Below are 12,784 nucleotides of genomic sequence, written 5' to 3'. Positions count from 1 at the left end.
ACTACTGAGCCTGCACTCTAGAGCCCGCGAGCCACAACTACTGAGCCCATGTGCCACAACTACTGAAGCCCGCGTGCCTAGAGCCCATGCTCCGCAACAAGAGAAGCCACCGCAATGAGAAGCCCGCGCACCGCAACGAAGGGTAGCCCTTGCTCACCGCAACTAGAGAAAGCCCGCGCACAGCAATGAAGACCCAGTGCAGCCAAAAATAAATAAATTATTTAAAAAAAAAAAAAAAAAAGAACTATGGGACAGAACGCGCTCCCTAGAGCATAAGACCTGTCATCGGTGCTTCGATAAAAACAAACCTCAGAAGAACCAACTATTACCAACCCCCTCCTCCTCTCTGAAAGCCCATGTGCTGGGGATGGGGCACTAGTCAGTGCCCTGCGAGAGTACAGTTTCTGGCACTGTGTGTGAGATCTTCGTTAAAATATTTTATCTCTTATTTAAAAGACCTACCGCTCATGTCTGGGACTGTGAGGAAGAAAGTGTGACCTGCTAAACCCTGCGTGTGGTGAACCTGCCTCATGCAGGATCCCCTGTGGAACTCTCCTGGGAGCCAGAAGACCTCATCCTCATCCATAAATAACACAGAGCAAGTCAGGGATCCATAAAGTATCCTTGGCCGTAAGTGCCATCCACTAAGTGATCTTCGGAATAGTGAACATTATACTGGCTAAGCCTCTTCCTTCCCAACACTTTCTGATATGAGTCCAGCCTGAACTGTGATCTATATATACTATGTTCCTGATCCAGAGAACCCACATTTAATTAGAACTTGCCAGTGTTCTGTATGCTAACGGTCCCTCCACCATTCTTTTTTTTTTTTTTAACATCTTTATTGGAGTATAATTGCTTTACAATGGTGTGTTAGTTTCTGCTGTATAACAAAGTGAATCAGCTATACGTATGCATATATCCCCGTATCTCCTCTCTCTTGCGTCTCCCTCACACCCTCCGTATCCCACCCCTCTAGGTGGTCACAAAGCACAGAGCTGATCTCCCTGTGCTATGCAGTTGGTTCCCACTAGTTATCTATTTTACGTTTGGTAGCGTGTATATGTCCATGCCACCCTCTCACTTCGTCCCAGCTTACCCTTCCCCCTCCCTGTGTCCTCAAGTCCATTCTCTACGTCTGCGTCTTTATTCCTGTCCTGTCCTTAGGTTCTTCAGAACCTTTTTTTTAAGATTCCATATATATGTGTTAGCATATGGTATTTGTTTTACTCTTTCTGACTTACTTCACTCTCTATGACAGACTCTAGGTCCATCCACCTCACTACAAATAACTCAATTTCATTTCTTTTCATGGCTGAGTAATATTCCCTTGTATATATGTGCCACATCTTCTCTATCCATTCGTCTGTTTTTAGTTTACATCTATTTTTAGTTTTTTTAAGGAACCTCCATACTGTTCTCCGTAGTGGCTGTATCAATTTACATTCCCACCAACAGTGCAAGAGTATTCCCTTTTCTCCACACCCTCTCCAGCATTTATTGTTTGCAGATTTTTTGATGATGGCCATTCTGACTGGCGTGAGGTGATACCTCACTGTAGTTTTGATTTGCATTTCTCTAATGATTAGTGATGTTGAGCATCCTTTCACGTGTTTGTTGGCAGTCTGTATATCTTCTTTGGAGAAATGTCTATTTAGGTCTTCTGCCCATTTTTGGATTGGGTTGTTTGTTTCTTTGATACTGAGCTGCATGAGCTGCTTGTAAAGTTTGGAGATTAATCCTTTGTCAGTTGCTTCATTTGAAAATACTTTCTCCCATTCTGAGGGTTGTCTTTTCATCTTGTTTATGGTTTCCTTTGCTGTGCAAAAGCTTTTAAGTTTCCTTAAGTCCTATTTGTTTATCTTTGTTTTTATTTCCATTTCTCTAGGAGGTGGGTCAAAAAGGATCTTGCTGTGATTTATGTCATGCCCATGTTTTCCTCTCAGAGTTTTATAGTGTCTGGCCTTACATTTAGGTCTTTCATCCATTTTGAGTCTATTTTTGTGTATGGTGTTAGGGAGTGCTCTAATTTCATTCTTTTACATGTAGCTGTCCAGTTTTCCCAGCAACACTTATTGAAGAGGCTGTCTTTTCTACATCTTATACTCTTGCCTCTTTTATCAAAAATAAGGTGACCATATGTGCATTGGTTTATCTCTGAGCTTTCTATCCTGTTCCATTGATCTATATTTCTGTTTTTGTGCCAGTACCATACTGCCTTGATTACTGTAGCTTTGTAGTATAGTCTGAAGCCTGGGAGCCTGATTCCTCCAGCTCTGTTTTTCTTTCTCAAGCTTGCTTTGGCTATTTGGGGTCTTTTGTGTTTCCATACAAATTGTGAAATTTTTTGTTCTAGTTCTGTGAAAAATGCCATTGTTAGTTTGATAGGGATTGCATTGAATCTGTAGATTTCTTTGGGTAGTGTAGTCATTTTCACAATGTTGATTCTTCCAATCCAAGGACATGGTATATCTCTCCATCTGTTTGTATCATCTTTAATTTCTTTCATCAGTGTCTTATAGTTTTCCGCATTCAGGTGTTTAGTCTCCTTAGGTAAGTTTATTCCTAGGTATTGGTATTTGATTCTTTTTGTTGCAATGGTAAATGGGAGTGTTTCCTTAATTTCTCTTTCAGATTTTTCATCATTAGCTTATAGGAATGCAAGAGATTTCTGTGCATTAATTTTGTATCCTACTACTTTTTGTATCCTGCTACCAAATTCATTGATTAGCTCTAGCAGTTTTCTGGTAGCATCTTTAGGATTCTCTATGTATAGTATCATGTCATTTGCAAACACTCACAGCTTTACTTCCTCTTTTCCGATTTGGATTCATTTTATTTCTTTTTCTTCTCTGATTGCTGTGGCTAAAACTTCCAAAACTATGTTGAATATTACTGGTGAGAGTGGACAAACTTGTCTTGTTCCTGATCTTAGAGGAAGTGGTTTCAGTTTTTCACCATTGAGAACAATGTTCCGCCACCATTCCTTGATGTCCACAATGAATTCTGATATCTGAACGTGAGAGGCGGGAAAGGTGGATGCACTAATTTCTGGATACAGGCTACCATTTGCCCTAACTTAAGGATGCTCCCCGACTTCCTCAGAAAGAGCAACTTAGAGGCTGTGCAGACTCCAGGGACTGTTAAGCTTCGTAAGAAGTGAACAGTATTCAACCAAAGACACTGACCAATTTATGAAGACTGTTCCTCTAGTTTGAAAAGATGAGTAAATGTTGAGAGAAACCTGGTTGCTTTGAGCTAGACATGTTCCCTTGAGAATTAAATCAACTGGCGATGAGCTAAAGTTTAAAGATTGAGGTCAAGAAATACTTGACTCTAAGGAAGGTGATAAGATAGATGATGGAGATTTGAAGCCCTCTGGAACCTAGCAGAGTTTTTATATTATTTCCACAAGCATATGTTGTTACAAAGATGAGTATGGCATGATTCTTACCACCCCCCTCCCCCGCAGGAGCTTAGAATCTAGTGAAGAGAAATGCAGTTGACGTTGGTAACTTTAATACCAAGCAGAAGGAAAAAATAACTTTGGAAAAGTACTGAGTAACACGAAAGGGATAAGGAGCAAAGTGTCCAAGATGATTATTCTGAAGCTACTCGTTCAGCCTAGAAGCAGCCCTTTAAACAGCTAGGAAATCAAGCAGGCACCTCGCTCCTTTACCCGCTGCTGCGAAGCTCGTGCAGCCCTCCCTCTCTTATACACCCAAACAAACATTTCCAATTTAATAAGAGACACATTGATTTTTCCTCCAAGAGGTTTCCTCTGGGTCTTAACCACAACGGGGCCTGTGAGAGAAGGACTCATGAGCACGTGAGTCCTCAGGGGAAGGTGACATCTTCGAGGAGGAAAAATAAATGTTCTGCTCGTGGAGGCTGTTTTTTTGTCTACGCTGAAAGCTAAAAATGGCAGAGGAAAGAAACCTCATTCTCTGAGCTTCAAAGTCCATAGTATTTTCCACCTCCTCACCTGAAATAACTTCCTCCTTTTTGAATCCCTCAAGGTCCAGCTGAAGATCCACTTCCTCTAAGAGGCCTCCCTGACCTCCGCACCTCCTCTTTCGTACATCTTTTAACTCCAGTGGCACCTAGCCTTTGACCTTCTCAGTTCGCCCTTCACAGACTGCCCGGCAGCCTCCATGAGATGGCAGAGCTTTCCCATTTGCTAAAGCTTCACGATATCATCTCTCTGAATGCCAAAGTAACTCCAGACTCTTAGCTCCACGCTCCTCTCACGCTGTGGTGGAAAGTGTGCTCACGGTGGTCAGCAGCCCGGGAAGGGGGCGCTACAACTCGTACGTCAGCAGCATGTTAGACCTGTGACCCTGCAGCTACCGTGTGACCCTAAGGTTGCTCATGGGTCAAAGGCAGGATTGTTAAAAGGATCACAGATAACAGTGGCAGTGACCACTGCTCTACGGGTTATCTCAACCACCTTGATTTGTAAGTGTCTTGAGAACAGAGACCAAGATCCCAACAACGTCTGGAGCTCTGCCTTCAACAGAGTTGGTGCTCAGTGAATGTGTGGATAAGAACCCAAGAAGCATCAGAACGCACAGCCTTCTTCTGCCCAAGTCCCACGTTCTTTCGTCCTCCAAGATGGCGACTGGATAGCCAGAAAGGCAGTCCAGAGAGGAGTCTTAGGGAGAGAACTTCTAGGCAACTTCCAAAGGGAGCATAAAGCCCAGATGATGGAATCAAGGCCCACGCCAGCCAGCAATGAGGAGATTTCCTAAGCAGGCATCACAGCTAGCTCCCTTGCCAAGAGCCTGGCTACTCAGCGTCCTTTGAAAACCCATTTCCAAATCATGGCAAACGAAATTTAATTTTAAAAAGGGAAATGATTTATGTGTTACAGGAATAAAGAAGTGACAGAAGCAGGAAAGCTTGCATACATTTCATTTTTTGAAATTAGACCTATAATTTTTTCATTAAAACCAAGGATGCCAAGTTGGGAAAGCCAATGCACTCTGAGCAGAAAATTACAGAGAGGTGCATAAGGAGAGTCCTGTCAGCATCACAATCCCATGCTTTAAAACGAGTCCGGGAGAACACAGGCTAGTTTACTACTGCCCCCTTCAACTTCTAAAGAGTTCCAGCTCTTAAAGGGCTCGATACTCACATCTGCTTCTCTGATGGAGTGGGAAGCCACTGGGAGATCTGAGCACAGAAATGGTCATTCCGACTGCTGTCTTGAAAAGAGACCAAAGGACAGCAAGGGCTGAAGCAGGGAGACTGGTGTAACATAGACAAGAGAAGACGTTGGCATCAGAGTTTCCTGATCCCAATCCAATGGTTTCCCTATTTTGAATCTTTACCATCAGTCCTTGCTAAACCACTCCAACACATACCGATCCCTCTAAATCCTACCGAACCTATTTCACGTCGATCATCTAGAGACCTGGTGGTCAGTTATCTGTTTCCTCATTCCGCAGCCTGATGATCTGCGGAAATCCGGCAGCTCTTCCCGAGCAGGGACCAAGGTGGGAGGCACGCAAGTATAACGGTTAAGAGTCACACTGTCTAGGTTCAAGTCCTGGTTTTACCACTTGCTAGCTGTGTCACGTTGCTGTGCTTCAGTGTCTTCATCTACAAAATGGCAGAGAGCAATGCTATCGATACGCAGTATGCACGTATCCGTTCATTCGTGTAACCGATATTTATTATATCCCTACTACGTGCCAGGTATTGTTCTGGTCCCCAGGCACATGGTTGTGAAAAGACAGAAGAGCTCCTTGCTCTTAAAGAGCTTACATATAGTATGGGTGGGGAGGAAGCCGACAGACTAAAACACGTAAAGAGACAGATACAAGAGTTCATTTCCGATAGGGATGAGGGACAGGAAGATAAGGAGACACTGGGCGATGGGACAGAGCCAGATCTGTGGAAGAGGGAAGGTCAGAGAAGACTTCTCTGGGGAGGAGACATTTGAGCTGAGGCTGGAATGACGAGAAGAAGCCAGACCCATGATATCTGTGGAAACACATTCCAGGCAGAAGGACAAACAAACAAGTATTTCTGGAATGAATGGATGTCAAATGAGTTTAAGTAGCAAATGATACCTCATTCTCCCTAGGAGGCTGTATAGGTATGAAATGATTTTGTGCATGTTTTTTGAGGCATCACTGTGGACCCCATATGTGGTTAAGGTAGTATCGGGTGGTGCAAGAGGTACAAGAAGATTCTGTGAACCTGAGTACTTAAGCAGTACCTGCCATGTTCCATCTAAGCGCTTTAAGCGGTTAACTCATTTAATCTTCACAACAACCCTGTGAGGTATGGTCTACACCTAGGAGGTGTGGTCACGGCTGTCCCACATTTTGCTAGTACCCTTGCCGCATACTACACTGTAAGATCCTTAAGAGTAGGGAATTTTTCTGTCTTGTTCACAACTGTATGCACAGGCACCACTTGCCGCACTGTAGGTTTGGAATAGATATCTCGGTGAAACCCAGGGATGGATATGGGCACACTGTGTATCAGACAACGTCCTGCCCTAAGCATCCCCAGAGAGCCTCACCCAAAGTCCAAGGAACTTAAATCAATCCAGTTTCCCTGACAGGATAGAATGAAGGAGTTCAGAGAGAATCTTCATGGATCAAGAAGATTTTAAAAATCAAATGAACACAGACTTACTCGGGACCTCATTCCACCAACCCTACCCCTAACCAGCACTTTTGCCTGTGATTTTTCAATGACCTGGCTCCTTCCAGTCGTGTGTGGTGTGTGTGTGTGTGCGCGCGCGTTTTAACTGATAAAAAGATCTGTTTCACCCTGGAGAGGAACATGTTGATCTTGCTAAAGTAATAGGATATAACTTTCTTGCTTTTCTCGATAAAATCCTAGGTGAAATATTAGTCAATGTAGACACAAATCCTTTCTTCTGGGGTGAACAGAGTGTATTGAACCCATCAGTCCAAATAGTTTCTAATAACCTATGGAGTCCACTCAGCTACAAAAGGAGTCCAGAGTTATTTTAAAATACATTTTAAGTTCTAAAAACAGAAGAGAAATCCACTAATCCTACCCACTTCATATATCACGACTCCGTACATTAATTTACAGTAGCAACATAAAAATTCTTTTTATTAACCCCCAAAAGGGTTGGCACCCTAGCTTCCAACGCCTCTGCCCAAGGAGGCCTGTTCTCCAGTCCTCTTTGTGTCTCGCTGTCCTGGAAGCCAAAGCCCCATGTCCACCATTCCATGTACTCTAGAGCACATCCCACACACCTCTACCAGCAGACGTATTGCGGTTTGGTTGACTGTGGTATGATGAACTTAACATTCTCTCTGGCCCTGCTTTGGCAGCTACATGGAATAAAGAGCAGGTAACCAGGAGTGGTCGTGGTGAGACCATCCTCTATGATAAACAGAACCTCTAGAAAACTTCCAAGACAAAGCCGTCCTCCAAGTGAGATCTCTGAAGGTGAAGGTCTTCCGCGGAAACAGCAATGTACAAGAAGCACAACTCCTTTGCCACCCGGCTTCAGTTAAAGAGAAACATCTGCCTTGTTATCATTTGGGAGGTGGGTGGGCACTGTAGGCAGGCAGGCAGGGGAAGCCTGAATGTGGACATGGGCCAGGAACAAAGCCATCAGATCATCGAAATCCACTGAGACCATGAAACCTACTTTGGCAAGAAAAAGATGTTTACTCACTTACAAATTCCCATGATCTTTAACAAAACAACTGCCTTTCCTTTCATTTCCAGCAAAGCATGTGATGTTTAGAGGGGAAGAGGCAGTGTCGTCCAGCTCGTTCTTTACACTTCAAAATAATTTTATAGGTCCTGAGTTTTCTTTCATAAAATGTCAAGGTTTCATCCCCTCTTCTGTTTCCCTCCCTCCCTTTGCTTTTTCTTCTTTTGTCTATAATGTCACTATTTCACCCCACAGGAAAATGGAAAGTTCAGGGCAGAGTCAGAAAAGCGTCTTTAAAACATACTGTAAAAAGTAGAAAACTATTCTTTTCCATTAAGGTTCCAGTAAGAGCCCCAGAGTCTTAGGAAAATGGTTCCTTTATTATTCAAAGAGGAAGATAGGTTTAGATGACTACGTACAAGTTGTCTGAGGCTTAAGACTCCAATAGAAACAACAGAGAATCTTCATTTATCAAGAGAATTAAAAAAAAAACAAAATCAAGCGAATACAAATTTTTTCTGAGCCCAGCAAGTGGGCTGTTACTACTGGATTTTATAGATGGGACAAGTGAGGGGCCTTATGTCACTTGCCCAGAGCACAGCAAATCAGACGGTTGAGCCTTGATTAAACCGGGGCTATGTGCCTATAAGCCTAGCACTCTTTTTATTCAATACTATAACATGTTACCCCGCAGCCCCTCAGCAGAGGCTATGTCTTAATATTGATGTAGCCAACTTCTCCCCGGGGATCAGGGTTCACGGCGTTCTCCATATGGACCAAACACCAAGATGACGGTCCACCTCATCTCTGTTCCGTTCGGGTGATTTATCACATCCTTCCTTTAACCTCATCCCACTCCTTGGTCAAGAAGCCCATGCACACACGCACACGTGTACACACCATCTGCCAAGGAACTTAGAAGCATGACTTCTTATGTCTCTCTGCAATTCCAAACTCAAACCAAAATAAACCATACTTTTATTAATTTTTTAACCAACCATATCTTTATCCATTTAGCCTCACCCACCTTTAAAAACTGATTTCACCTCATTTACATTGGGTCTGCCTCACATCTCTGATATAAGCCAATACCTTAAAGTTATCCATTTATCTACCATACTGCGGGTGCCTCTGTTTGGCTTTAGCTGTCGACACCTCACACATGTGAAATCAATTTGTGTGATATTAATGTAAACATTGTGCATTACAAACTGGTGGACATTTTATTGTTCTAACAGGAAAAACAGACAAAATGTGTGCAGGTGTGTGTTTTCTCTACAGCACAGACAATAATAACACACTATAAATGACAGTACGTGTTTTACAAAAGGATCATCACATTATAAAAAGAGGTAAAAGTAAGGTGGGGGGCTGTCAGAGAACGTCTTATGCTCGCAGATTCTGACAGGACAGTGGGGGGCAGGAATTATACGCAGGGTAAAGATTTTTATGAAAAAAAATTGCCATTCATAATGTCACTTTCCCCTCATTGTTATTATAACCTCATTTCCTAATGGCATGTGCAAGACAACCAGTTTTTTTTTTTTTTTTTTTTTTTTGCGGTACGCGGGCCTCTTACTGCTGTGGTCTCTCCAGACGCACAGGCTCAGCAGCCATGGCTCACGGGCCCAGCCGCTCCGCGGCATGTGGGATCTTCCTGGACCGGGGCACGAACCCATGTCCCCTGCATTAGCAGGCAGACTCTCAATCACTGCGCCACCAGGGAAGCCCCGACAACCAGTTTTCATAATGCTTTGGTGCGGAGTCCCTTGCTTTAGTTTTAAAAATAGTCAACTCTCTTGTGCTAAGAAAACAGCACACTGCCTTTCAGAGCATTGTAACTGACAAGATGGAAGAAAGCGGGCAGGATGTTGAGGCTGAAGCTTTTCAATCACCTAACATTAATACGATTCAATTTATGCTTATGTCATAGGTTTAGACATTGTGCTGCAATGTAAGCCAGGAAGGGGCTTGAGTAAAATACACTGAAGAAAGCAGATGGTGCGCTATCAAAACCCTTCAAGCCTCAAAGAACCTTTCCCAAGGAAGGAGAACAGTTAATTAAGACCAGGATATATTTACTCTATGCTGAATATCTCAATGTAAATAAAAATCAAAATGACACTACTGTCATGTGGGACTAAAGGATGAAATTTCATCTATTCTCTTTTTCTTTCATAGTTTCTAATCAAACTTTTCATTAAACAGCTTCATAAAATTCCATGGAGAATTTATTTACAGGGACTCGCTGCAGATTTAAAAGCCTGACTTTTATTGTTCAATTAAATCTGTTATTCAGTGGACAACATTAAAACATTAAAACAATGGAAAAGGGGTGGGGTGTCTGAGCAGCTGGGCAAGGTTGTCACACGAGCAAAGTCCATTTTCAGAGATGAACCTGGGGTACGGGAGTAAGCTGGATGGCACACAGAGGAAACGAGGGGACATCCCTGCTCGAGAAAGAAAGCCCAGATCCGTTCCAAAGCCGTGGCCTGGGTTTGTCCCAGCCCAGGTCCACCGACTCACATTCATGTCCTACTGGTAGAGCGGGCATCAGGCCACTTATAAATCCCACACAGAGAGCACGGCCTCCTGAGGGTGATGACTAAGGGCAAACAAATCTAAGAGAGACCAGCAGCTGACCCAGGGCAAAGGCAGCCATTCCTAATGGAGGCCGGACCCGAATTTTAAATGATCTAGGTATTTCCAAAACTTTTCTAATAACCTCTCTACCTATTTTTATTTTTTAAAAATTTTTATTGGAGTAGAGTTGATTTACAATGTGGTGTTAGTTTCAGGCGTACAGCAAAGTGAATCAGTTATGCATATACATGTATCCACTCTTTTTTTTTTTTTTAAGATTCTTTTCCCATATAGGCCATTACGGAGTGCTGAGCAGAGTTCCCTGTGCTGTACAGCAGGTTCTTATTCGTTATCTATTTTACATATAGCATTGTGTATACGTCAATCCCAACCTTCCAATTTATCCCTCACCTTCCCGCCACTTCTCCCTACGGTTAAAAACCAGATACAGCTCTGCCTTTCCCATAAGGCTTTCCCTGACCCATCACCATGATATGACCATCCTCTCCGGCCAGGCCACCTCCTGCATGCCCCCAGCTCACTGGGAAATGCCTACTGCACGTGCCTTCTACAACACTCACCCAATACTTCATCACTGACTTTCCTGTAACATGAGTTAACCTTTCAGGGGCGTTAATCCTGTCTTCCCCAATTAGATTTTAAATCCTCCAAACAAGCAAAGACTGTGTTTTATTTATCTTTGGAACACCCCCCCTCCCACCCTCACTCCGTAACCCATTTAATAAAAGAAAGCAAAAGATATATTCGTTAATAAAATAAACATTATTTAATCGTAGGAGAGCAGACACTGTCCTTTCGAGAAGAGCCTTGGAGGTATTTTATAGCAATTTATGAATTTCATGTGTCAAAGGCGTAGCTGCTAAATGCTATGCACTCTTTGCCATCAGCTCCACCATTCATCCACCTGGTGATATGGCTAATAAAATTTGATTTTTACAACCTAGGCATACTGTTACCTAAATTACATCTGACCAATTACTGAAGTCACCAAACGTGTGGTACAGAATATATACTGTGCAGAAAATTCATCTGCGGGCCCCCCGGCACTCGCGGTAATCTGACAGAAGTGTTTCAGTCATCTGGCAGTGTTTAATATTAGGAACATTTGTTTAATGCCAGTCACTAATTAAATTTATGATCTTCCACCAACTGTTGGTTGGAGAAACCCAACCCCGCGTTTCAACAAACCCTTTAACCCATGTTGATTTCAAATATAACCAGTTGGAGGTTTAAAAGGAATTTCTCTGGAAATTGAGATGTATGACCAGAAGTGCAAGGTGGGGGAGGGATGTTGGTGAACGTGTTCAAATTGGGTCAGAATAAGCTTTTTTTCTGTTCACTTACTAAAATGAAACCCTGTAAGAAGTCTCAACTATCTGAAGTATAAACTTAACTAAAAAAACCTGATAGTCTACTTTTTTAGACTAGCCATCTAGAAGCTCTTTAAAGGTAACTTCATTCCAAAAGAAAGCTTCCACCTTAAGAGTCTGGAGAAGAAAAACAGCATTAAAATTAGCTATACCAGAAGAAGATTCCGGAAAACATTCAAAAGTCAGATGCTTGTGTTTGCGAGAACATTTAAAACTAATTTAGTAACTCTTAAAACAACCATTGTGATCGTTGTTAAACTGCAACTTCTATTACCAATTCTAGATACAACAGCTTTGAAACTCCATGACTAATAACTCTTAAATTAGCCAAAAAGGTTAAAACATTTTTTCATTATATTACACTGTGAAACTCTAATTTAGAATACTCTTAAATGAGGGAAAGCATTTTTTCAGTTCTATTTAGTTTCAGGAATTTAGAGACCTCTTGAGCAGCAAGCAGGACAGAGAAACGCTTTGTCCTGGGAGTAGGGGCTAGAGATGAAAAACTCAAAAGAGAAGTATTGAAAAGGGAAGATTTATAAATGTTGATCTGAAAAGAGAGTATGTTTTAAAAATGTATTAGATACATTCATCTACTTGAATAAGAAGGTTATTTGAACATTAAGAACGATAAGAAAATCATAACTTGCATAAACACTACCACCCTCTTTTAGACCGATAATCCAGAGTTGTGAAAGGCACCTGGAAAAAGTTTGTTAACAACAAAAAAAAGTCACGTCTAATCAACTTAGGTCCCCTTCCTCTCTTTTCTCCCTTTGTTCTTGGATCAAGATGAGCCGTCTGGTCACCTTACCCTCAGCTGCCCACACACCTACCTACAATACCCCCGCAGCAGCTCCAGGGCTGCTGGAGTCGTGAACAATCAGACTGGAGAGGCCACCGTGGACCCCCAAACCACGGTGGGGCCTGTAACGGCTGAGCAGAATAATCTGAACCTGAATAATCCGCAAAATTAGGCATCCTCGGAAAGACATTACCCAACAGAATCAAGGAATGTTCTGCCCCAAGGGACCCCCTCATACTCTCTAAGCCAAGAGTCTCCACTGCGTCTGCACCCAGATACCCACACGGGAGCCAGCGCGGCTCAGTCATCACCCCGCTCACTCTACGGTGGTGATTCCCAGAGAAGGGA

General features: G+C 42.7%; 1 protein-coding gene across 2 annotated transcripts in view; it reads right to left on the bottom strand.

Moving 5' to 3' along the window:
• Positions 1-12,784, bottom strand: part of ARID5B (AT-rich interaction domain 5B) — a 188,691-nt gene that overhangs the window by 82,650 nt on the left and 93,257 nt on the right. The window lies entirely within an intron of this gene.

The sequence above is a fragment of the Phocoena sinus genome, chromosome 16 (genome assembly GCF_008692025.1).
Source record: "Phocoena sinus isolate mPhoSin1 chromosome 16, mPhoSin1.pri, whole genome shotgun sequence".
NCBI lineage: Eukaryota > Metazoa > Chordata > Mammalia > Artiodactyla > Phocoenidae > Phocoena > Phocoena sinus.
The sequence above is the reverse complement of the archived record's forward strand: the minus strand, read 5'-3'. Positions and strand labels throughout refer to the sequence as shown.